This window comes from Lissotriton vulgaris, chromosome 12 (genome assembly GCF_964263255.1).
Source record: "Lissotriton vulgaris chromosome 12, aLisVul1.2, whole genome shotgun sequence".
NCBI classification, from domain to species: domain Eukaryota; kingdom Metazoa; phylum Chordata; class Amphibia; order Caudata; family Salamandridae; genus Lissotriton; species Lissotriton vulgaris.
The window spans coordinates 312,014,899-312,042,011 of record NC_141700.1 but is presented as its reverse complement, the minus strand read 5'-3'; positions in this window follow the sequence as shown (position 1 = coordinate 312,042,011).

Below are 27,113 nucleotides of genomic sequence, written 5' to 3'. Positions count from 1 at the left end.
CCTTACCTCAGAGCCAAAGAAGACTTTGTTCTCTTGGGTGACTTTAATATACATGCAGATAATCCAGAACTCGCTGAAACAAAATCTCTGCTTGCAGATTTGTCCACCCTAGGTCTAGAATTACAGAACAGTGGACCCACTCATGAAGGGGGACACTTTCTAGACTTGCTCTTCTCGAACTGCATTACTATTCCCTGCAACACTGCCATCCAGCTGGATTGGACAGACCATTAGCTGGTAGAATTTTACCTACCTATAACTAACAAACGTCCCCACAAAAAAATCCTTCCTCCAATTTGGCGCCGTCAGTGGCACAAAGTCACAGTAGAAGGGCTGCAGAGGATTTGGGAAAAGCCCAAATTTCTGGAAACAGATAAAGTGGAAGACACACTAAGTAAATTCAATAATTCCCTCATAGAGGCAATAGACAAGCTGGCTCCACTGAAACTGCAAAAACAATTCCCCATAAACAAACAGGAGAAATGGTAAACAGAGGCATTGAGAACTGAGAAGCAAGGATGTAGAAGACTAGAAAAAAAATGGAGGAAGACACATTTTGAAGAGGATAGGAAAGCATACCTAGAAGCACAATCAAAATACTATAAAAACATTAGAAAGGCCCGCAGGAATAGTCTGGCCCAACAACTGGTAGAGGCAGGAAATTCCTCGAAGGAATTCTACAAAATACTGGAATTCTACAAAATACTGGAAGCATTTGTCAGCTGTGTTAGCTCGGATGACTTCTCATTGCCATTATGCAATGAGATATCACAGTTTTTTTAGAGCAAAATAAATACAATTTATGAGAAAATCCTGAAAGCTACTAGCTCTAACTGTAGTATCTTCAGCCCTATTACACCTAAACAAAAGAAAGCATCCTTACTAACATTTCCACCAATCTCTGACACAGATCTTCCCCTCCTTACTAGCCACATAAAATCAGGCTCCCCTAATGATCTCGTACCAGCCAAAATGATGGCCCCTTTAAACTCCCTTTTAGGTCCACATATCCAAACAATAATAAATCACTCCCTCAGAGAAGGACATGTACCATTAGAATGGAAACAAGCAGTGGTCAATCCCATTCGAAAAAATACTACCCTTCCTTGGACGGACCTTTCCAACCTCAGACCCATCTCCCTTCTACCCTATCTCAGTAAACTCACTGAGAAGCATGTGAACACTCATTTGTCGAAATACATCGAGGCAGCGGAGGGCCTGGACCTATCTCAATCTGGTTTCAGGCCCAATCACAGCACTGAATCAGCCCTCCTCTCAGTGACCGATAACGGATCACTGAAATAATATCGAGGGACAAAATATCGACTTGCAAAAATATCGTGGACAAAATATCGACAGTCAAAATATCGAGTTTGTATCTACAAACAGGTAAGTACAAAAATATCGAGTACAAAATATCGTTTACAATAATATAGTTGTAAAAAATATCGACTTTATTAAAAACAGTGTTAAATTAAAATAATATTAAAATGTAATTACTAAAATATACTTAAAAATACTTACATTAACTTATAATAATTAAATAATAAATGAAAGTAATACAATTTTTTTTTACAATATTATTTGTTAAAACATATATATATAGTAACATACTATAATTAAATAAGATACTGAAACTGACCCTGAACCCTAAAAATACCCCTTTACCCAAAAACCCAAAACTGACCCTGAACCCTAAAAATACCCCTTTACCCAAAAACCCCAAACTGACCCTGAACCCTAAAAATACCCCTTTACCCAAAAACTGAAAACTGACCCTGAACCCTAAAAATACCCCTTTACCCAAAAACTGAAAACTGACCCTGAACCTTAAAAATACCCCTTTACTCAAAAACTGAAAACTGACCCTGAACCCAAAAAATACCCCTTTACCCAAAAACTGAAAACTGACCCTGAACCCTAAGAATACCCCTTTACCCAAAAACTGAAAACTGACCCTGAACCCTAAAAATACCCCTTTACCCAAAAACTGAAAACTGACCCTGAACCCTAAAAATACCCCTTTACCCAAAAACTGAAAACTGACCCTGAACCCTAAAAATACTCCTTTACCAAAAAACTGAAAACTGACCCTGAACCCTAAAAATACCCCTTTACCCAAAAACTGAAAAATGACCCTGAACCCTAAAAATACTCCTTTACCCAAAATTAATTAATATTATTTAATTACCAATTAATTATTAATTAACAATAACAATAAAGTAAATATATTAGCACATTAGCTGTAATTAATTTAATTTAATAATTAATATTATTTTTTCCCAAATAATTAATTAACAATAACTAAAAATGATATATATATATAAATAAATTACTCTAATTAATGTAATTAACTAATTAATATTATTTAATTACCAATTAATTACTAATTATAAATATGTACAAAATTATATTAATTAATTAACTAATTAATATTAATTAATTACCAATTAATTAATAATTAAAAATATTTACAAACATATATTAATTAATTAATTATTATTAAATTACTCCCCACCCTTATCCCCTATTAACCCAACATCCCGCTACTAAACATTAACTACAATTTATATTACTATTAATAAAAAATTGTTATTTTTTTAACCTTTTTTCTACATATTATTGAAATTTTTTACTTTGACTATTTATATATATTTTTTCGATATTTTTGTACTCGATATTTTTTTATCATTATTTTAATCGATATTTTGACCAACGATATTTTTGTGATCGATATTTTATTATTATCGATATTTTTAACTCGATATTTTGTCCATTCGATATTTTGGAGTCGATATTTTGTCTGTGCACCCCGATAACATCAGGATGTCACTGGATAGAGGGGGCTCAGCGATTCTGGTGCTGTTAGATCTGTCCTCTGCCTTCAACACGGTGTCACATGAACTTCTTCTCGAAAGACTGAGCGATGTGGGGGTAGAAGGAGCGGCTTTATCATGGCTGCAAAGCTTTCTCTCGGGCCGTACACAAGGTGTTAGACTGGGCTCCCATTCTTCACTCTCAAGGGAGCTCACTAAGGGAGTGCCACAGGGCTCATGCCTAAGCCCCACGCTCTTTAACGTGTATGTGGCCCCCTTAGCAAACTTGATAAGATCTTATGGATGACACCCACCTTTTGTTTCCTTTCCAAACTCTCACACCCGCAATTCAAACTATTTTCATAGGCTCTGGTTCAGGGAGTTTATTATCTGTGTCTTTCTTCTCATGTCTAATAAAAGTTAACCGCGCTTCCAGTTTGGATTTATATCCATTTCTTTCTCCTAGTCTGTGTTCCAATATCGCGACTAAATATACAAAGTCAGAATAGTCTTCTGGCAAATCAACGCTATGAGTCAGCGCGTCTTTTAACTCGTCTCTCAAACCTTTATAAAAAAGGGAGACACGCTTTTCTTCAGGCCAACGTGACTCGGTGAGTAAACGATGAAAACTAGAGAGATAGGTCAATAAATCCTTGTTACCTTGTTTAAGATTTAAAAGCTCATTATCGCTTGCCTGCATAAAAGTGTGTTTTGCAAAAAGGCTGGTCGTAGTACGTTTAAATTGATTCCAATTATGGAGGATGGGATCATCTCTATCCAAGAAAGGAATTGACCGATTGGCTGCTGTACCGCCCAAATAAGACAAGACGAATGCCACTTTTGTGGCATCAGTAGGGAACTGTTGTGATTTACAAACGAAGTGTAATTGACATTGATTGATAAAAACATAGAATTTGTTACTATCTCCATGAAAACGTTCAGGTGCTGCTAAAGGCACAGAATTAGGAACATTAACAGTAACCTCAACTGGGGGGGGGAGTTGCATGTTTTGCTCACGCCCCTGTCTCTGAGGAGGTTTTAAACAAAGGCGTAAAAGCTGTGTTCCACTGAGATATCCTAGGTTTATACCTGCCTAAATCCTGTTTTAAAAAGGTGTTTTCCAACTTTAATTTCTCTATTTCCTCTTACATATGTTGCAAGATGCAAGACACTGATTCATTAAGGGCCAAGTCCTCGTTTAGGGCTTGCGCCATATCCGTGGCGTTAATGCCCTCTGTTTCTTCCCCGGCATTCACCGTCCAACAGAACTGAATATTTTAAAGTCTTGTGCTTCTGTCAAAGCCCAGCTCACCTGAGTTTCTGTTCAGTTCTGATGGAGGTTGAAGACAGTCCGACCCCACCCTGAAACTGCTTGTTCCAGCACACTAGTTTTAAAACAGTGCACTAAGAACCAGAAGCTCAGGGGAAGGGGGGAAGTGGATAAAATAAAAAAGAGAGACAACACTGTTCTTGCGTTTCCACTGTAGAAGAGCTGCTAAAATCTGTTGCCCTCTCTGACTTCTGTAGAAACTGGTGCCTAATGAAACATAAACAAAAAACAGGGAAGTGCAACCTATCCCTAAATGTGTTCCTGACTAAACCTTAATCTTATTAGAAATTCGCTTCTAAAAGTACCTCTTGGATCCTGGTCTCAAGCTTCCAGGTTTTGAATGTTTTACTGTTCTGGGATGTGCTTTCTATTACTGTAAAACTTCTGTAAAATCAAACGAATATCATTATCAGAATTACCAATGTCTAGCATTCACCTTAATATAACTAAAGCCTAAATTCTTAATAGCAAACTCACTTTTCACACATTTCCAGACGTTTTATAAAACAAATACTGTACTTTTACATCAAAATACAGCAGGTAATTTGTGCAAGTCCTTGATTTACTGTTTGCCTTGCTGTCAATGGTTTCCTCAGTTCGATTCTTAAAAAGTTCCATGTAAAACAATGTTTATTTCACAAAGTTCCACAAAGTATTCTTGTAACAAAGGGTTTGAACCACCAAGTTTGTGGGAGATATCTTGATCCAAATTGTCTTTACATGAATCCAGGAATCGCCGAAAAAGATCTTTCAAGTAATAAAAGGTTTTGCACTTACTTGTTGCTGAAAAGGGATACTGATCAGTCTAACCTTGACCTCTTTCTCTTTTGCAGGCCGATTGCAGTGGACAGAAGAGGGGCTGAGGCAAGAAGTAGCCAGAAACCAGAAGAAGGAAGAGCCAGAAGCTGCACCCGTTGAAGTCAATGAAGGTCTGCAGAGAGCAGGAGTGCCAGCGCCGAAGGATCTGTTCTCAGGTAAGTGGGAGGTAGACAAGCACAAGCTGGAGTCAAGCTATCCAGGCTGATGAAGGCTGATAGCCAGAAACCGATCCTTGGATGCTTGATTCCGGTCTGGGAAAGACAAGCCTTGGTAGTTCGGACTGGACTGTTCCCATGATGCACAGGGTCAGAGCTGATTTGCATATAGCCAGTGTCTAACCCAGGGTGGTGTGGAGTGCAAAAAAACGATGGATTTAGGCCCAGATCCTTGTACTGGGGTGAATGTATGACATTGTTCTGCATTCTGTCCATCAACTGTGTTTTTTGCAATTTTCACCCCGAGTGTGCTGGGGATGCTCAGACGTGGGTCCCAGGCTCTCCACACCACTGGAGTCAAGCTATCCAGGCTGATGAATGCTTGATTCCGGTCTGGGAAAGACATGGCTTGGTAGTTCGGACTGGACTGTTCCCATGAGGCACAGGGTCAGAGCTGATTTGCATATAGCCAGTGTCTAACCCAGGGTGATGTGGAGTGCAAAAAAACGATGGATTTAGGCCCAGTTCCTTGTACTGGGGTGAATGTATGACATTGTTCTACATTCTGTCCATCAACTGTATTTTTTGCAATTTTCACCTGGGGGGGGGAGCAGCATTTTGACACATTCCCAGGTCTACCTGAATTTCTTGTGCTGAATACTATGCGCTAGAAGTCATTGCGCCGACTCTCCCTCATTTGTTTTGAATATCAGGGAAGCAGCCTCAGCCAGTTACACGCCCAGGTGACAGCGAGTAGTGGTGGTTCAACTCTACTTCCTGTCCGCCTCGTTCTGACAGGGTAACTAGTACTGTTGTGCGGAGGGTGGACAGGTGAGAGCCATACACTTCAGGCACTTCCTGTATTCACTGGAGCGGGTAGCGCTCTAGTGGTTAATCTCAGGGGCTATTTAGCTCTCGCCCCCTCAGGAGCGCGCAGCGATTGCGCGCAGCCGAATTCCCGCCGAAGACCCGCCAAAGAGCTGCCCGTCTGCGACCATCCGCACCAGGACAGGGCCAGGAGCCAGGCGTCATGCTCTGCGCGACCACCCCACAGAGAACTCTTAGGTATTCCGTTCAAGAATTGTTGTCCTTGAAACCTGCCCCCTTGCCTAACTGTATTAATGACAAATGGCCATTTCCAGAGGGTCAATTCTCTTGCAATACCTGTCATTTTCAAGCAACCTATCTAAATCCCTCAGAACCATCGGTCACAGAGGCAGGCAAACTAAAAGAAGGACTAAAATGCCTACTATTGAATGTACGCTCTATGCCCAAACATCAACTTTAAATATGGGATCTACTCCATAAATCACAGCCCGATCTATGTTTCCTCACAGAAACGTGGCTTAAGCCCCATACAACCCCTGCTATCACATTAGGGGTTCCTACAGGGTATAAGTTCCTAAATATGGATCGACCCATTAAAACAGGAGGCGGTCTGGCCATTGTTTATAAAGAACACCTGAAAGTTACGATACTGGAGGAAAAATGCAGTCCCACATTAGAAATTATAACTTTCAGAATTAACCTATCTACCAAAATATCCAAGAAAGGAGCACTCATGTATCGCCCACCATGACCATGTTCAGGGTTTTCTCTCTCCCTCATGGAACTGCTAGCTCCTTACCTCAGAGCCAAAGAAGACTTTGTTCTCTTGGGTGACTTTAATATACATGCAGATAATCCAGAACTCGCTGAAACAAAATCTCTGCTTGCAGATTTGTCCACCCTAGGTCTAGAATTACAGAACAGTGGACCCACTCATGAAGGGGGACACTTTCTAGACTTGCTCTTCTCGAACTGCATTACTATTCCCTGCAACACTGCCATCCAGCTGGATTGGACAGACCATTAGCTGGTAGAATTTTACCTACCTATAACTAACAAACGTCCCCACAAAAAAATCCTTCCTCCAATTTGGCGCCGTCAGTGGCACAAAGTCACAGTAGAAGGGCTGCAGAGGATTTGGGAAAAGCCCAAATTTCTGGAAACAGATAAAGTGGAAGACACACTAAGTAAATTCAATAATTCCCTCATAGAGGCAATAGACAAGCTGGCTCCACTGAAACTGCAAAAACAATTCCCCATAAACAAACAGGAGAAATGGTAAACAGAGGCATTGAGAACTGAGAAGCAAGGATGTAGAAGACTAGAAAAAAAATGGAGGAAGACACATTTTGAAGAGGATAGGAAAGCATACCTAGAAGCACAATCAAAATACTATAAAAACATTAGAAAGGCCCGCAGGAATAGTCTGGCCCAACAACTGGTAGAGGCAGGAAATTCCTCGAAGGAATTCTACAAAATACTGGAATTCTACAAAATACTGGAAGCATTTGTCAGCTGTGTTAGCTCGGATGACTTCTCATTGCCATTATGCAATGAGATATCACAGTTTTTTTAGAGCAAAATAAATACAATTTATGAGAAAATCCTGAAAGCTACTAGCTCTAACTGTAGTATCTTCAGCCCTATTACACCTAAACAAAAGAAAGCATCCTTACTAACATTTCCACCAATCTCTGACACAGATCTTCCCCTCCTTACTAGCCACATAAAATCAGGCTCCCCTAATGATCTCGTACCAGCCAAAATGATGGCCCCTTTAAACTCCCTTTTAGGTCCACATATCCAAACAATAATAAATCACTCCCTCAGAGAAGGACATGTACCATTAGAATGGAAACAAGCAGTGGTCAATCCCATTCGAAAAAATACTACCCTTCCTTGGACGGACCTTTCCAACCTCAGACCCATCTCCCTTCTACCCTATCTCAGTAAACTCACTGAGAAGCATGTGAACACTCATTTGTCGAAATACATCGAGGCAGCGGAGGGCCTGGACCTATCTCAATCTGGTTTCAGGCCCAATCACAGCACTGAATCAGCCCTCCTCTCAGTGACCGATAACGGATCACTGAAATAATATCGAGGGACAAAATATCGACTTGCAAAAATATCGTGGACAAAATATCGACAGTCAAAATATCGAGTTTGTATCTACAAACAGGTAAGTACAAAAATATCGAGTACAAAATATCGTTTACAATAATATAGTTGTAAAAAATATCGACTTTATTAAAAACAGTGTTAAATTAAAATAATATTAAAATGTAATTACTAAAATATACTTAAAAATACTTACATTAACTTATAATAATTAAATAATAAATGAAAGTAATACAATTTTTTTTTACAATATTATTTGTTAAAACATATATATATAGTAACATACTATAATTAAATAAGATACTGAAACTGACCCTGAACCCTAAAAATACCCCTTTACCCAAAAACCCAAAACTGACCCTGAACCCTAAAAATACCCCTTTACCCAAAAACCCCAAACTGACCCTGAACCCTAAAAATACCCCTTTACCCAAAAACTGAAAACTGACCCTGAACCCTAAAAATACCCCTTTACCCAAAAACTGAAAACTGACCCTGAACCTTAAAAATACCCCTTTACTCAAAAACTGAAAACTGACCCTGAACCCTAAAAATACCCCTTTACCCAAAAACTGAAAACTGACCCTGAACCCTAAAAATACCCCTTTACCCAAAAACTGAAAACTGACCCTGAACCCTAAAAATACCCCTTTACCCAAAAACTGAAAACTGACCCTGAACCCTAAAAATACCCCTTTACCCAAAAACTGAAAACTGACCCTGAACCCTAAAAATACTCCTTTACCAAAAAACTGAAAACTGACCCTGAACCCTAAAAATACCCCTTTACCCAAAAACTGAAAAATGACCCTGAACCCTAAAAATACTCCTTTACCCAAAATTAATTAATATTATTTAATTACCAATTAATTATTAATTAACAATAACAATAAAGTAAATATATTAGCACATTAGCTGTAATTAATTTAATTTAATAATTAATATTATTTTTTCCCAAATAATTAATTAACAATAACTAAAAATGATATATATATATATAAATAAATTACTCTAATTAATGTAATTAACTAATTAATATTATTTAATTACCAATTAATTACTAATTATAAATATGTACAAAATTATATTAATTAATTAACTAATTAATATTAATTAATTACCAATTAATTAATAATTAAAAATATTTACAAACATATATTAATTAATTAATTATTATTAAATTACTCCCCACCCTTATCCCCTATTAACCCAACATCCCGCTACTAAACATTAACTACAATTTATATTACTATTAATAAATTTTTTTTATTTTTTTAACCTTTTTTCTACATATTATTGAAATTTTTTACTTTGACTATTTATATATATTTTTTCGATATTTTTGTACTCGATATTTTTTTATCATTATTTTAATCGATATTTTGACCAACGATATTTTTGTGATCGATATTTTATTATTATCGATATTTTTAACTCGATATTTTGTCCATTCGATATTTTGGAGTCGATATTTTGTCTGTGCACCCCGATAACATCAGGATGTCACTGGATAGAGGGGGCTCAGCGATTCTGGTGCTGTTAGATCTGTCCTCTGCCTTCAACACGGTGTCACATGAACTTCTTCTCGAAAGACTGAGCGATGTGGGGGTAGAAGGAGCGGCTTTATCATGGCTGCAAAGCTTTCTCTCGGGCCGTACACAAGGTGTTAGACTGGGCTCCCATTCTTCACTCTCAAGGGAGCTCACTAAGGGAGTGCCACAGGGCTCATGCCTAAGCCCCACGCTCTTTAACGTGTATGTGGCCCCCTTAGCAAACTTGATAAGATCTTATGGATGACACCCACCTTTTGTTTCCTTTCCAAACTCTCACACCCGCAATTCAAACTATTTTCATAGGCTCTGGTTCAGGGAGTTTATTATCTGTGTCTTTCTTCTCATGTCTAATAAAAGTTAACCGCGCTTCCAGTTTGGATTTATATCCATTTCTTTCTCCTAGTCTGTGTTCCAATATCGCGACTAAATATACAAAGTCAGAATAGTCTTCTGGCAAATCAACGCTATGAGTCAGCGCGTCTTTTAACTCGTCTCTCAAACCTTTATAAAAAAGGGAGACACGCTTTTCTTCAGGCCAACGTGACTCGGTGAGTAAACGATGAAAACTAGAGAGATAGGTCAATAAATCCTTGTTACCTTGTTTAAGATTTAAAAGCTCATTATCGCTTGCCTGCATAAAAGTGTGTTTTGCAAAAAGGCTGGTCGTAGTACGTTTAAATTGATTCCAATTATGGAGGATGGGATCATCTCTATCCAAGAAAGGAATTGACCGATTGGCTGCTGTACCGCCCAAATAAGACAAGACGAATGCCACTTTTGTGGCATCAGTAGGGAACTGTTGTGATTTACAAACGAAGTGTAATTGACATTGATTGATAAAAACATAGAATTTGTTACTATCTCCATGAAAACGTTCAGGTGCTGCTAAAGGCACAGCATTAGGAACATTAACAGTAACCTCAACTGGGGGGGGGGGGAAGTTGCATGTTTTGCTCACGCCCCTGTCTCTGAGGAGGTTTTAAACAAAGGCGTAAAAGCTGTGTTCCACTGAGATATCCTAGGTTTATACCTGCTTAAATCCTGTTTTAAAAAGGTGTTTTCCAACTTTAATTTCTCTATTTCCTCTTACATATGTTGCAAGATGCAAGACACTGATTCATTAAGGGCCAAGTCCTCGTTTAGGGCTTGCGCCATATCCGTGGCGTCAATGCCCTCTGTTTCTTCCCCGGCATTCACCGTCCAACAGAACTGAATATTTTAAAGTCTTGTGCTTCTGTCAAAGCCCAGCTCACCTGAGTTTCTGTTCAGTTCTGATGGAGGTTGAAGACAGTCCGACCCCACCCTGAAACTGCTTGTTCCAGCACACTAGTTTTAAAACAGTGCACTAAGAACCAGAAGCTCAAGGGAAGGGGGTAAGTGGATAAAATAAAAAAGAGAGACAACACCGTTCTTGCGTTTCCACTGTAGAAGAGCTGCTAAAATCTGATGCCCTCTCTGACTTCTGTAGAAACTGGTGCCTAATGAAACATAAAGAAAGAACAGATAAGTGCAACCTATCCCTGAATGTCTTCCTGACTAAACCTTGATCTTATTAGAAATTCTCTTCTAAAAGTACCTCTTGGATCCTAGTCTCAAACTTCAAGGTTTGAAATGTGTTACAGCTCTGGGATGTGCTCTCTATTACTGTAAAACTTCTGTAAAATCAAACGAATATCATTATCAGAATTACCAACGTCTAACATTCACCTTAATATAACTAAAGCCTAAATTCTTTATAGCAAACTCACTTTTGACACATTTCCAGACTTTTTATAAAACAAATACTGTACTTTTACATCAAAATACAGCAGGTAATTTTTGCAAGTCCTTGATTTACTGTTTGCCTTGCTGTCAATGGTTTCCTCTGTTCGATTCTTAAAAAAGTTCCATGTAAAACAATGTTTATTTCACAAAGTTCCACAAAGTATTCTTGTAACAAAGGGTTTGAACCACCAAGTTCGTGGGAGATATCTTGTTCCAAATTATCTTTACATGAATCCAGAAATCGCCGATAAAGTTCTTTCAGGTAATTAAAGGTTTTGCACTTACTTGTTGCTGAAAAGGGATACTGATCAGCCTAACCTTGACCTCTTTCTCTTTTGCAGGTCGATTGCAGTGGACAGAAGAGGGGCTGAGGCAAGAAGTAGCCGGAAACCAGAAGAAGGAAGAGCCAGAAGCCGCGCCCGTTGAAGTCAATGAAGATCTGGAGAGAGCAGGAGTGACAACGCCGAAGGATCTGTTCTCAGGTAAGTGGGAGGTAGATGAGCACAAGCACTGGGTGAGGCTCAGGGGCTGCCTTTTATAGACAGGGCTGGGTGTGGTTCTCACAAGCAGGTGTGCAGAGCTTCAGTTATTATGCTAAGGATTTGAAGTAACACATGGCCTAGGGAGGAGTGTTCTAAATAAGCCTTGGTAAAAGCAAGGTCCAATGTTTTCTAAATAAGCCTCGGTAAAAGCAAGGTCCAATGTGCAAACAAGACAGCAATGCCCAAACTTGTGAATACATTGAGCAACATACACAGAAGTCTCAGGGAGGGGCTGAGATAACCAGAAAGGCTTTCAGTAGTATGTTTAAAGTGAGCTATTACAGAGACCACTAGTGCAATGAGAGGGGACATGCTCTCTGCTGTGCACAAACCCTAACAGTCGCCCCCCTCAAAGGCCCTCCTACTGGACGGGGTTTCCCTGGATTTTTTAGATAAAACTGTCTAATCAACCGTGGGGCATGTACATAGGACGCTGGTTCCCATGAATTCTCAGTTTCGTCATATTCTTTCCATTCTACTAAATGAAACAGACGTCCATGAATTCTTTTTGCGTCTTTTATCCTTTTCACTTCAGATTCTAGATTTCACTTAATTGGTATGGGTGGAGGTGGTGGTTCGGGTCGGGTATTTGGGTTGTACGGCTTTAGCAAGGACACATGGAATGTAGCATGTACTGGGTATTCTTTTGGTAAGTCCAATTTTACTGTTACCGGGTTTACTATGGCAGTTATACTAAACGGTCCAATGGAACGTGGTTGCAGCTTTCAGGATCCCTCTATATTTAGGTTCTTTGTGTAGAGCCATACTTTGTCACCGATTTTATACATTGGGGCCTCAGATCTGTGTTTGTCTGCTTGTCTTTTCATGCTTTCTTTGTACTTTAATAAATGTTTCCTGGCCTTGTCTTGTATGTCACCTAATCTCGTTAGTCTATCTGTTACTGTAGGCAACAGGGAATCTTCTAATAAAATGGGTATAGCTCTCGGATGATACCCCTGCATGAAATAGAATGGTGAGCAAAGTAGAGCTGTATGCTCAGTATTATTATAAACAAACTCCGCTACAGGGAGAGCTTCCAACGGTTCACTAGAATTATCAGCCAATAAACAACGTAGCGTTTAAAGTAAGGTTTGGCTCAGTCATTCAGTTTGTCTATCTGTTTCTGGATGGAAAGCAGTGGATAATGCCACATCTACTTTCAGTTTTTCGCATCATTTTTTCCAAAATCTAGAGTTGAACTGGCTACCTCGGTCTGACACCACTTTACTTGGCAAACCATGTAAACGCACAATTTCTCTTATAAAAATATCGGCAAATTCTGCTGCACTTGGCAATTTCCGTAATGGTACAAAATGTGCTATTTTTGACAAAAAATCCACAGTCACTAATGCTGTTGTGAAGGATTTTACTGGTGGTAAACCTACAATAAAGTCTACACTCACAGTGTGCCAAGATTGTTTGGGTGATGGCATTGGTATTAACAAACCGTCAGGGGCCTTATGAGAAGATTTATGTCTTGCACAAACTGGACAGGTAGTGACAAATTGCTTAATGTCCTTACTCATATTGTCCCACCAAAAGTGTTTTCGCACATTTTCCAGGGTTTTTACCCAACCAGGATGACCTGCCAACGGTGAGGCGTGATGCCAAATTATCACCTGTGTTTGTAATTCTGTGGTGGACACTAACAGCATGTTGTCGTGATACAATAAACCTCATTGTATTGAGTTATGGTAATCCTTTAACCAATCTTCAGGTGCCATTTGCATGTGTGCATTATATAGATCTGTGATGAAATCCTTCTGTTGTACTGGTGCCAAAAGTTTTTGGGGAGCAATAATGGGTTCTCCTATTTTGTCTTGTTTCATGTCTGAGGTATGTCCATATCTAGATAACACATCAGATTGAATTTGTTGTGCACCTGGTCCATAGGTTATAACGAAGTCAAATGTACTAAAAAAAATTAACCAGCGCATCTGACGTGGAGTGATCCACTTAACAGTAGGTTCTTATGGTCAGAAAAGATGGTAACATGGTACTTGACTCCCATTGAATGGTGCCTCCATTCAGAAAAGGCTACTTTGATAGCTAATAGTTCTCTTTCAACCACAGTGTAATTTTGTTCAGCTTGTAATACCTTTTTGGAATAGAAGGCTGTAGGATGTAATTGGCCATCTATTCCATCTCGTTGAGAGAGAACTCCTCCTAAAGCTACTTGTGAAGCATCCGCTTTGACAAAAAATGGCAAGTCAGGATCAGGATGTTTCAGAATTGGGGCTGAAGTGAACTTCCGTTTTAGGAGTTGAAAGGCGTGAGCTGCCTCATCAGACCAAAGAAATCGTTGCCCTTTCCGCAACAAGGTGGTTATTGGGGCCGCAATGTCTGCAAAATGAGAAATAAACCTCCTATAAAAATTGGCGAAAACCCAAAATTTTCTGAACATCCTTCACAGAGGATGGTTCTGGCCAATCAGTAATAGCACTAATTTGCTTTTCATCCATAGTTATTCCTTGAGGTGACAAGCAGTATCCTAAAAAGTCCACTTTGCTGACATTAAAAGTACATTTTTCTAATTTAGCAAAGAGATGATTTTCTTTTAACTTTGATAATACTGCACAAACATGTTGGGTATGTTCTTCCGGGTTCTTAGAGTAAATGAGGATGTTGTCTATGTATACTATGACACAAACGTCCAGGAATTCTTGTAGGACCTCATTTATAAAGAATTGAAAGGCCACAGGGGCATTACACAACCCAAAGGGCAATACTGTGTACTCAAATAGACCAAACTTTGTCTTGAAAGCTGTCTTCCACTCATCCCCCTCTTTTATTCGGACCAGGTGGTAAGCTCCCCACAGATCTAGTTTAGTGTATACAGTAGAATGTCTCAATTGATCCAACAACAAAGGTATTAGAGGAAGAGGATATTTATTTTTTATTGTAGCCTTATTTATACACGCGCGCAGAGATTTATCCGGCTTCGGGATATAAAAAGTGGAGATGACACCGGAGATGTGGAATGTCGGATGAACCCAGACTGTAGTAGGTCGTCTAGGTAGGTTCTTAAATATTTGGTGTCTTCGTCAGTCAAAGCATATACTCTGTTATTAGGTAAAGGGGCCCCTGGGATGAGATCTATATGGCAGTCATATGACCGATGTGGGGGAAAACACTAGCCTTCACTGGATCAAAAACGTCTTTAAAGTCAGAATATTCAGGAGGGAGACTTGGTTCATCAGGTGTAACAGTAGCACAGTGTATTACTGACCTCTGTTCTGTACCTGCTTCTTGATAGCAATTGGTTCTACAGAATGAGGAATCCAAAGTAACTGTTCTGTTCACCCAATCAATTTTTGGGTTATGAGTTGTTAACCAGGGTATCCCGAGAATCAAGCCAAAATTAGGGGTATCTATCAGATCAAAGCTAATCATCTCTGTGTGCCCGTTTTGACAGGCCATAACAAGGGGACTTGTTTGTTTTGTGATTAGTCCAGAGGTCAATTCTGACCCATCCACTGCACATACTGCTTCTGGACAAGGCTTTAGGCAAATAGGAAGACCTAATGTGTTAGCTAACTTATTATCCACAAAATTTCCTATTGCTCCTGAGTCCAGTAGGACTGGGAGAGAATGTCTAACTTGGGTAGTAACAATTAAATAGATCTGAATTATGAAATGTCTAGGTATGTGCGGTACATGAAGGCAGCAGAATTAGAGGTTTGATTAAGATGTTTTCTCGCACAAGTAACCTCCCCCCTTGTCGAGCTTAATCGTTTCCCGACTCAGTTGAGGAGATAGAGGAAACAGTACCCTTTCGTGAAGTTTTAGGTTTTACTGGACATTCTCTGGCAAAATGTCCTGCCTTGCCACAATATAAACATAATTGAAGTTTTCTCCTTCTTTCTTTTTCCTCTGACGTGAGTGGACATCTGAGTGTCCCTATTTTCATAGGCTCAGGTTCAGGGAGTTTATTATCTGTGTCTTTCTTCTCATGTCTAATAAAAGTTAACCGCGCTTCCAGTTTGGATTTATATCCATTTCTTTCTCCTAGTCTGTGTTCCAATATCGCGACTAAATATACAAAGTCAGAATAGTCTTCTGGCAAATCAACGCTATGAGTCAGCGCGTCTTTTAACTCGTCTCTCAAACCTTTATAAAAAAGGGAGACACGCTTTTCTTCAGGCCAACGTGACTCGGTGAGTAAACGATGAAAACTAGAGAGATAGGTCAATAAATCCTTGTTACCTTGTTTAAGATTTAAAAGCTCATTATCGCTTGCCTGCATAAAAGTGTGTTTTGCAAAAAGGCTGGTCGTAGTACGTTTAAATTGATTCCAATTATGGAGGATGGGATCATCTCTATCCAAGAAAGGAATTGACCGATTGGCTGCTGTACCGCCCAAATAAGACAAGACGAATGCCACTTTTGTGGCATCAGTAGGGAACTGTTGTGATTTACAAACGAAGTGTAATTGACATTGATTGATAAAAACATAGAATTTGTTACTATCTCCATGAAAACGTTCAGGTGCTGCTAAAGGCACAGAATTAGGAACATTAACAGTAACCTCAACTGGGGGGGGGGGGGAGTTGCATGTTTTGCTCACGCCCCTGTCTCTGAGGAGGTTTTAAACAAAGGCGTAAAAGCTGTGTTCCACTGAGATATCCTAGGTTTATACCTGCCTAAATCCTGTTTTAAAAAGGTGTTTTCCAACTTTAATTTCTCTATTTCCTCTTACATATGTTGCAAGATGCAAGACACTGATTCATTAAGGGCCAAGTCCTCGTTTAGGGCTTGCGCCATATCCGTGGCGTTAATGCCCTCTGTTTCTTCCCCGGCATTCACCGTCCAACAGAACTGAATATTTTAAAGTCTTGTGCTTCTGTCAAAGCCCAGCTCACCTGAGTTTCTGTTCAGTTCTGATGGAGGTTGAAGACAGTCCGACCCCACCCTGAAACTGCTTGTTCCAGCACACTAGTTTTAAAACAGTGCACTAAGAACCAGAAGCTCAAGGGAAGGGGGGAAGTGGATAAAATAAAAAAGAGAGACAACACCGTTCTTGCGTTTCCACTGTAGAAGAGCTGCTAAAATCTGTTGCCCTCTCTGACTTCTGTAGAAACTGGTGCCTAATGAAACATAAACAAAAAACAGGGAAGTGCAACCTATCCCTAAATGTGTTCCTGACTAAACCTTAATCTTATTAGAAATTTGCTTCTAAAAGTACCTCTTGGATCCTGGTCTCAAGCTTCCAGGTTTTGAATGTTTTACTGTTCTGGGATGTGCTTTCTATTACTGTAAAACTTCTGTAAAATCAAACGAATATCATTATCAGAATTACCAACGTCTAGCATTCACCTTAATATAACTAAAGCCTAAATTCTTAATAGTAAACTCACTTTTCACACATTTCCAGCCGTTTTATAAAACAAATACTGTACTTTTACATCAAAATACAGCAGGTAATTTGTGCAAGTCCTTGATTTACTGTTTGCCTTGCTGTCAATGGTTTCCTCAGTTCGATTCTTAAAAAGTTCCATGTAAAACAATGTTTATTTCACAAAGTTCCACAAAGTATTCTTGTAACAAAGGGTTTGAACCACCAAGTTTGTGGGAGATATCTTGATCCAAATTGTCTTTACATGAATCCAGGAATCGCCGAAAAAGATCTTTCAGGTAATAAAAGGTTTTGCACTTACTTGTTGCTGAAAAGGGATACTGATCAGTCTAACCTTGACCTCTTTCTCTTTTGCAGGCCGATTGCAGTGGACAGAAGAGGGGCTGAGGCAAGAAGTAGCCAGAAACCAGAAGAAGGAAGAGCCAGAAGCTGCACCCGTTGAAGTCAAGGAAGGTCTGCAGAGAGCAGGAGTGCCAGCGCCGAAGGATCTGTTCTCAGGTAAGTGGGAGGTAGACAAGCACAAGCTGGAGTCAAGCTATCCAGGCTGATGAAGGCTGATAGCCAGAAACCGATCCTTGGATGCTTGATTCCGGTCTGGGAAAGACAAGGCTTGGTAGTTCGGACTGGACTGTTCCCATGATGCACAGGGTCAGAGCTGATTTGCATATAGCCAGTGTCTAACCCAGGGTGGTGTGGAGTGCAAAAAAACGATGGATTTAGGCCCAGATCCTTGTACTGGGGTGAATGTATGACATTGTTCTGCATTCTGTCCATCAACTGTGTTTTTTGCAATTTTCACCCCGAGTGTGCTGGGGATGCTCAGACGTGGGTCCCAGGCTCTCCACACCACTGGAGTCAAGCTATCCAGGCTGATGAATGCTTGATTCCGGTCTGGGAAAGACATGGCTTGGTAGTTCGGACTGGACTGTTCCCATGAGGCACAGGGTCAGAGCTGATTTGCATATAGCCAGTGTCTAACCCAGGGTGATGTGGAGTGCAAAAAAACGATGGATTTAGGCCCAGTTCCTTGTACTGGGGTGAATGTATGACATTGTTCTACATTCTGTCCATCAACTGTGTTTTTTGCAATTTTCACCTGGGGGGGGAGCAGCATTTTGACACATTCCCAGGTCTACCTGAATTTCTTGTGCTGAATACTATGCGCTAGAAGTCATTGCGCCGACTCTCCCTCATTTGTTTTGAATATCAGGGAAGCAGCCTCAGCCAGTTACACGCCCAGGTGACAGCGAGTAGTGGTGGTTCAACTCTACTTCCTGTCCGCCTCGTTCTGACAGGGTAACTAGTACTGTTGTGCGGAGGGTGGACAGGTGAGAGCCATACACTTCAGGCACTTCCTGTATTCACTGGAGCGGGTAGCGCTCTAGTGGTTAATCTCAGGGGCTATTTAGCTCTCGCCCCCTCAGGAGCGCGCAGCGATTGCGCGCAGCCGAATTCCCGCCGAAGACCCGCCAAAGAGCTGCCCGTCTGCGACCATCCGCACCAGGACAGGGCCAGGAGCCAGGCGTCATGCTCTGCGCGACCACCCCACAGAGAACTCTTAGGTATTCCGTTCAAGAATTGTTGTCCTTGAAACCTGCCCCCTTGCCTAACTGTATTAATGACAAATGGCCATTTCCAGAGGGTCAATTCTCTTGCAATACCTGTCATTTTCAAGCAACCTATCTAAATCCCTCAGAACCATCGGTCACAGAGGCAGGCAAACTAAAAGAAGGACTAAAATGCCTACTATTGAATGTACGCTCTATGCCCAAACATCAACTTTAAATATGGGATCTACTCCATAAATCACAGCCCGATCTATGTTTCCTCACAGAAACGTGGCTTAAGCCCCATACAACCCCTGCTATCACATTAGGGGTTCCTACAGGGTATAAGTTCCTAAATATGGATCGACCCATTAAAACAGGAGGCGGTCTGGCCATTGTTTATAAAGAACACCTGAAAGTTACGATACTGGAGGAAAAATGCAGTCCCACATTAGAAATTATAACTTTCAGAATTAACCTATCTACCAAAATATCCAAGAAAGGAGCACTCATGTATCGCCCACCATGACCATGTTCAGGGTTTTCTCTCTCCCTCATGGAACTGCTAGCTCCTTACCTCAGAGCCAAAGAAGACTTTGTTCTCTTGGGTGACTTTAATATACATGCAGATAATCCAGAACTCGCTGAAACAAAATCTCTGCTTGCAGATTTGTCCACCCTAGGTCTAGAATTACAGAACAGTGGACCCACTCATGAAGGGGGACACTTTCTAGACTTGCTCTTCTCGAACTGCATTACTATTCCCTGCAACACTGCCATCCAGCTGGATTGGACAGACCATTAGCTGGTAGAATTTTACCTACCTATAACTAACAAACGTCCCCACAAAAAAATCCTTCCTCCAATTTGGCGCCGTCAGTGGCACAAAGTCACAGTAGAAGGGCTGCAGAGGATTTGGGAAAAGCCCAAATTTCTGGAAACAGATAAAGTGGAAGACACACTAAGTAAATTCAATAATTCCCTCATAGAGGCAATAGACAAGCTGGCTCCACTGAAACTGCAAAAACAATTCCCCATAAACAAACAGGAGAAATGGTAAACAGAGGCATTGAGAACTGAGAAGCAAGGATGTAGAAGACTAGAAAAAAAATGGAGGAAGACACATTTTGAAGAGGATAGGAAAGCATACCTAGAAGCACAATCAAAATACTATAAAAACATTAGAAAGGCCCGCAGGAATAGTCTGGCCCAACAACTGGTAGAGGCAGGAAATTCCTCGAAGGAATTCTACAAAATACTGGAATTCTACAAAATACTGGAAGCATTTGTCAGCTGTGTTAGCTCGGATGACTTCTCATTGCCATTATGCAATGAGATATCACAGTTTTTTTAGAGCAAAATAAATACAATTTATGAGAAAATCCTGAAAGCTACTAGCTCTAACTGTAGTATCTTCAGCCCTATTACACCTAAACAAAAGAAAGCATCCTTACTAACATTTCCACCAATCTCTGACACAGATCTTCCCCTCCTTACTAGCCACATAAAATCAGGCTCCCCTAATGATCTCGTACCAGCCAAAATGATGGCCCCTTTAAACTCCCTTTTAGGTCCACATATCCAAACAATAATAAATCACTCCCTCAGAGAAGGACATGTACCATTAGAATGGAAACAAGCAGTGGTCAATCCCATTCGAAAAAATACTACCCTTCCTTGGACGGACCTTTCCAACCTCAGACCCATCTCCCTTCTACCCTATCTCAGTAAACTCACTGAGAAGCATGTGAACACTCATTTGTCGAAATACATCGAGGCAGCGGAGGGCCTGGACCTATCTCAATCTGGTTTCAGGCCCAATCACAGCACTGAATCAGCCCTCCTCTCAGTGACCGATAACGGATCACTGAAATAATATCGAGGGACAAAATATCGACTTGCAAAAATATCGTGGACAAAATATCGACAGTCAAAATATCGAGTTTGTATCTACAAACAGGTAAGTACAAAAATATCGAGTACAAAATATCGTTTACAATAATATAGTTGTAAAAAATATCGACTTTATTAAAAACAGTGTTAAATTAAAATAATATTAAAATGTAATTACTAAAATATACTTAAAAATACTTACATTAACTTATAATAATTAAATAATAAATGAAAGTAATACAATTTTTTTTTACAATATTATTTGTTAAAACATATATATATAGTAACATACTATAATTAAATAAGATACTGAAACTGACCCTGAACCCTAAAAATACCCCTTTACCCAAAAACCCAAAACTGACCCTGAACCCTAAAAATACCCCTTTACCCAAAAACCCCAAACTGACCCTGAACCCTAAAAATACCCCTTTACCCAAAAACTGAAAACTGACCCTGAACCCTAAAAATACCCCTTTACCCAAAAACTGAAAACTGACCCTGAACCTTAAAAATACCCCTTTACTCAAAAACTGAAAACTGACCCTGAACCCAAAAAATACCCCTTTACCCAAAAACTGAAAACTGACCCTGAACCCTAAAAATACCCCTTTACCCAAAAACTGAAAACTGACCCTGAACCCTGAAAATACCCCTTTACCCAAAAACTGAAAACTGACCCTGAACCCTAAAAATACCCCTTTACCCAAAAACTGAAAACTGACCCTGAACCCTAAAAATACTCCTTTACCAAAAAACTGAAAACTGACCCTGAACCCTAAAAATACCCCTTTACCCAAAAACTGAAAAATGACCCTGAACCCTAAAAATACTCCTTTACCCAAAATTAATTAATATTATTTAATTACCAATTAATTATTAATTAACAATAACAATAAAGTAAATATATTAGCACATTAGCTGTAATTAATTTAATTTAATAATTAATATTATTTTTCCCAAATAATTAATTAACAATAACTAAAAATGATATATATATATAAATAAATTACTCTAATTAATGTAATTAACTAATTAATATTATTTAATTACCAATTAATTACTAATTATAAATATGTACAAAATTATATTAATTAATTAACTAATTAATATTAATTAATTACCAATTAATTAATAATTAAAAATATTTACAAACATATATTAATTAATTAATTATTATTAAATTACTCCCCACCCTTATCCCCTATTAACCCAACATCCCGCTACTAAACATTAACTACAATTTATATTACTATTAATAAAAAATTGTTATTTTTTTAACCTTTTTTCTACATATTATTGAAATTTTTTACTTTGACTATTTATATATATTTTTTCGATATTTTTGTACTCGATATTTTTTTATCATTATTTTAATCGATATTTTGACCAACGATATTTTTGTGATCGATATTTTATTATTATCGATATTTTTAACTCGATATTTTGTCCATTCGATATTTTGGAGTCGATATTTTGTCTGTGCACCCCGATAACATCAGGATGTCACTGGATAGAGGGGGCTCAGCGATTCTGGTGCTGTTAGATCTGTCCTCTGCCTTCAACACGGTGTCACATGAACTTCTTCTCGAAAGACTGAGCGATGTGGGGGTAGAAGGAGCGGCTTTATCATGGCTGCAAAGCTTTCTCTCGGGCCGTACACAAGGTGTTAGACTGGGCTCCCATTCTTCACTCTCAAGGGAGCTCACTAAGGGAGTGCCACAGGGCTCATGCCTAAGCCCCACGCTCTTTAACGTGTATGTGGCCCCCTTAGCAAACTTGATAAGATCTTATGGATTCACCCCGGTGTCATATGCTGATGACACCCACCTTTTGTTTCCTTTCCAAACTCTCACACCCGCAATTCAAACAACTTTTGCGGATGGAATGAGAGCAGTGGCACATTGGATGGCACAGAAGTACCTCCAATGTAACGTGTCTAAAACCGAGGTCATGCTATTTGGAGGGGCAACTCTTTTATGGTCCCCAGACTGGTGGCCCCTGGAGCTGGGTCCTGTCCCAAGACCTAAACCAATAGTAAAAAACCTTGGTATTAAACTAGATCAGGCACTCTTACTTAAGGAACACACCACCCAAGTGACAGGTGCCTGCTTCCATGTGGTGGGGCTGCTTCGACGTGTCTTCCCTTTCTTGCCAGACAACCACAGGAAAACACTCATTCAGACCCTAATAATAAGCAGAATGGACTATTGTAATGGCCTATACATATCGGCAAATGAGGAACAACTGGATAAACTACAAGTAGTCCAAAACACGGCAGCAAGACTGGCTCTAAATGCTCCTCCCAGAACTCCCTCCCGTCCTCTATTACACCAACTTCACTGGCTGCCAGTAAAGCAGTGTATCAAATTCAAAATCTGCTGTAGGATACACAGATGCCTGTTTGGTACTGGCCCCAAATACCTAAAGGAAAAATGTGTTCCATATACCCCCGGACGCACACTGCGCTCAAGCAACCATCAGCTGTTACAGGTCCCAAAAATCAGAAGAGCCAGACAAGGTGGTCGAGCTCTATCATATATAGGACCTATCCTTTGGAATTCCCTATCTCCTGCACTGAAACTGATCACCAGTCTTGAACCTTTCAGAAAAAACTCAAAACATACCTCTTTACGTTACCATAAATTAAACTAACCTTCCTTATCCACAGCTGAAAGTATAAAGTAACTGTACAGTGAAAGCAAAAGCGCAGAGCTATCCCTTCGGAAATTGAATCAGGCGCTCTATAAGCACATAAATAAATAAATAAATAAATGCCAAATCTGGGAATGCATTACAATCCATAGGTGTATGCATGGGAGCACCCACATTCCAATCATGGAACTCCTCCCTAGGGCAGAGTAATGGAATGCAGTGATTTGCCCTGAGCTGCATTACCCTAGATTTATCAAGTTGCTCAGGGCCACGCATGGGGCCTTGCATGGCTTGAAAAATATAATTTAGTAATTGTGTCAACCTAGAAAAACCTTTTGTAGCTCAAGGGTGAATCAATTCTTTGGTGAACATGCCCCTTAGTTCTTATGGAAAATTTAGGATGCAACTATTCACCTTTTGAATTAGAATGAATAAATCTGCCAAGTAGTATTAAATAAACACAGAGCCAAAACGCAGCTTTGCTTAACTCATAACATAGTTGGTAAACACTAGGTAAACTCTCAGCCATTCCAATCTAAACTTGGACCCGGGTGGATTCATGTAGCTTCTAAAATAAATATAATAGCCTCAGGTCAATATGTAAGGCCCATTACTTGGCCCATTGTGTTTCTCTGTGTCTCCTGACAAAGAAAATATCTTTTTATTTTATTCACCTCCCTGCTGTTGATCATATTAAGGACATTGAACAGTGACAAGTACTGTGATTAGGTCTGAAGCTAACACACAACCAATCTAAGATCAGTTGGCCAAGTAACCAGTCCTCAAGACTGTTTAGTAAACTTTTCCATCAATGGCAGGTACTGCAATCTGTCAATTTTTCAGCCTTTGTTCTTGAAGCTATTCTGAAGACTGGCATAAAATACTCCTGGACAAGGAACTGGAAGCAGTATCAATTGTAATATGTTGACAATACATTATTTTTAGCAAACATAAACGAAAGGGGATATAGGACTTTGAGACCGCAATCAACAATGTGCTTTCTATATTCATTTAAAGATCTAATTTGAGCCCAAACTTCAGTAACAGCAATGGTCAGTGAATCTGAGTTTACATGGGAAAAAGATTTAATGGACTGTGGTGTGCTACAGACATAGAAATAGGTTATGAAGGCTTAATATTCTTGTTTGTTGATCTAAACCGGAGTGGTTTTGAAGACCTCAAAGCTGTAAAAGTAGAAAGACTATTGCAAAATATGCTATTTACTTCCACAGCTAATTATGCTACAAACATATTACTTACGTATCATTCACACTACAGCCCACCCATCCATGTGACAATAATCCTTAAGTTATTCCTAGTTATAGACTTGAAAATAATTTTGGAGTGGCTGAAAGATATCTTTTTGGTGACAGAGTTTTTACTTATGTCACATTTGGACCTAGTTCTTTCTATTAATTATACAAATCCTTAGCCCATGACAGGCAACGTTGCTGGGGTAAGTAGCCACTCTCACATTTCTGCCCTCCTTAGGGCCCTACCAGATGAGGGCTGAGCTTTAACATCAAAGATCATTCAAACAAGCAATAGCTCTGGTAAACACAGTACAACATGATTAGGTATGAATTTAATAATGCCCCTTTTGTTCATGCCTCTAGATTAGTCAATAATATTTCAGGCTTGTCAGATGTTATCACATTGCATATGTAGACAGCTTAAGAGATCCATGGTGCTGCGTATAAATAAAATGTGACTATTACCACATAGGCTTTGGATGCTACTGTACAGGATAACATGCTAACACACCCACAATTCAGACATGTGTGGACAATGTCACATCAACTATTATGCTTCACTTTGGTTACAGCAAGCTCCACAGCTATTAGAAACAGACACACACTGCCATACAATGCCTGCTTCTGCAGGTGCACTCACACCTGCATCCACCAACAATGACACTGCTACTGCACTGATTAATGGTCTTTTTCTTATTTTTTTTTTTTTTAGTAACTGTGTCCTTGCACATTGCATTATGCTAACTATCACTATTATCATCAATCTTGTATTGATTGATATCCTTTCATGGCTTAAAGAGACAGAGATTCCCTTAATTTTAGGCATGTCTCATTCGTTGGAGGGGAAAACATATACTATACTGTTTTGTAGACATGATTCTGGCGCATTCCTTGCAATTCCATCTCCTCTATATTATTTCTGATTTTATCATAAGCTGCAGTACTCACAATTTTGTTATGAAGTGTAAACTCCTGGTGGTTCCAACATCTGTGTGGAAGACTGAGACCAGGACACAGCTGGATGAAAGGGTGGTTGCGACAGTGACATTATCTAAGCAACAGTGTTCCATTTTACAATGGTCAAACAGAAGTAAAAGTGGACAAATCTCTGATGCATGGATTTAACAACAACAGGTCACAGTGCATGTAGCCTATTCAGTAGGTCTAAAACTAAAGCTAAAATGCACAAGAGCTGAGAAATCGTCTGGAGACAACCTTTGAGAGTATGCCAGCATTATTGGAGCATGACGCCCAGATTAGTTGTAATTCCAAGCAAGTATTATGTTTAACTTGAGAAGTTGCACATTATGAACTAAATGAAACACTCAAAATGCAAGCTCCATCATATAGCAATCATGATACTTGTAGCTTTGATATTGGAGCATGTGTAAAGAAGCCTGATGATATCCACATTGTAATTTAAAATGCAATGCACAAGCCCATGCTGCCAGGGAGGCAATGGTAAATGTGTGGCTAGACAGCATAATTCAGGCATATGCCTCACATACAAGTGAGTCTGTGAAATCTATGCATTGAAATCAGTTGCGGATATGTAAGGACAGCATGTGACATCGGGCCCATTATGATGGCGGTGTAACAATCACTGTCAGTTCGTCGGTGGTGGTCCCACCGCAATCAGCCTCTGCAGGTCAGCCTGCCACATTAGGATGTGGCGGGCAGAGGCATCTGGCGGAGAGACCGTCTGAAGAGACAGTCATAGAGACAGTAATCCCTATTATAGGGCAGTGCCTATTCAGGCACCACTGTAGAGATTACAATATCCCAGTCCGGCTGCCCTTTCAAGACGGACCACCAAGAAAAGGCAGGTGGAAAGTGACATAGTGGGCTGCTGGCAGGCCCCCCTTCACCCATGGCTCACCGCTATGTGGTCTGGGGGGCACCTGTGGTCCCCCTAAACATCCCTGCACCGTGTCGTAGGCACTGAATGGTGCCTATCACAAGGCGCAGGGATGTTTCAAAACATGCCTCATAGCAGTGAGGCATGTGCTGCAGTCCTTTTTCAGACTGCAGCACAAACATCAGTGCTAAGAGGCATGTTTACGACCCCCTCCACAGAGGTCGGATCGTAATTTGCCTGGCGGGATGGTTGACTTCCTGTCGCCTAGTCCCGTTCCCGGCAGGATGGCGGTCAGACGCTCGTCAAACCACCATCATAATCAGCCCCATAATGTCCATGCACCAAGTAATAACACCAGGAAAATTCAGTATTCTCCCTGTTGAATATGTAATGTGGAGGATCCCCAAAGGTGCAATATTAATTTAGAAGCTGGACACACAGTGGCGGATTCACAAAGGCCCTCCACACTTGTGGCTGAGGCCCCATAAACTTGGGGCATTCTTCACACTCCTGTCGTAATCCCCACAATGAAATTGTCATTGCAGAGATTACACCCCGAGTACGGCAACTCTCCCAAGATTGCAGGCTTCTGCCATGAATGAGGAAGTCCTTTGTGAATCGGC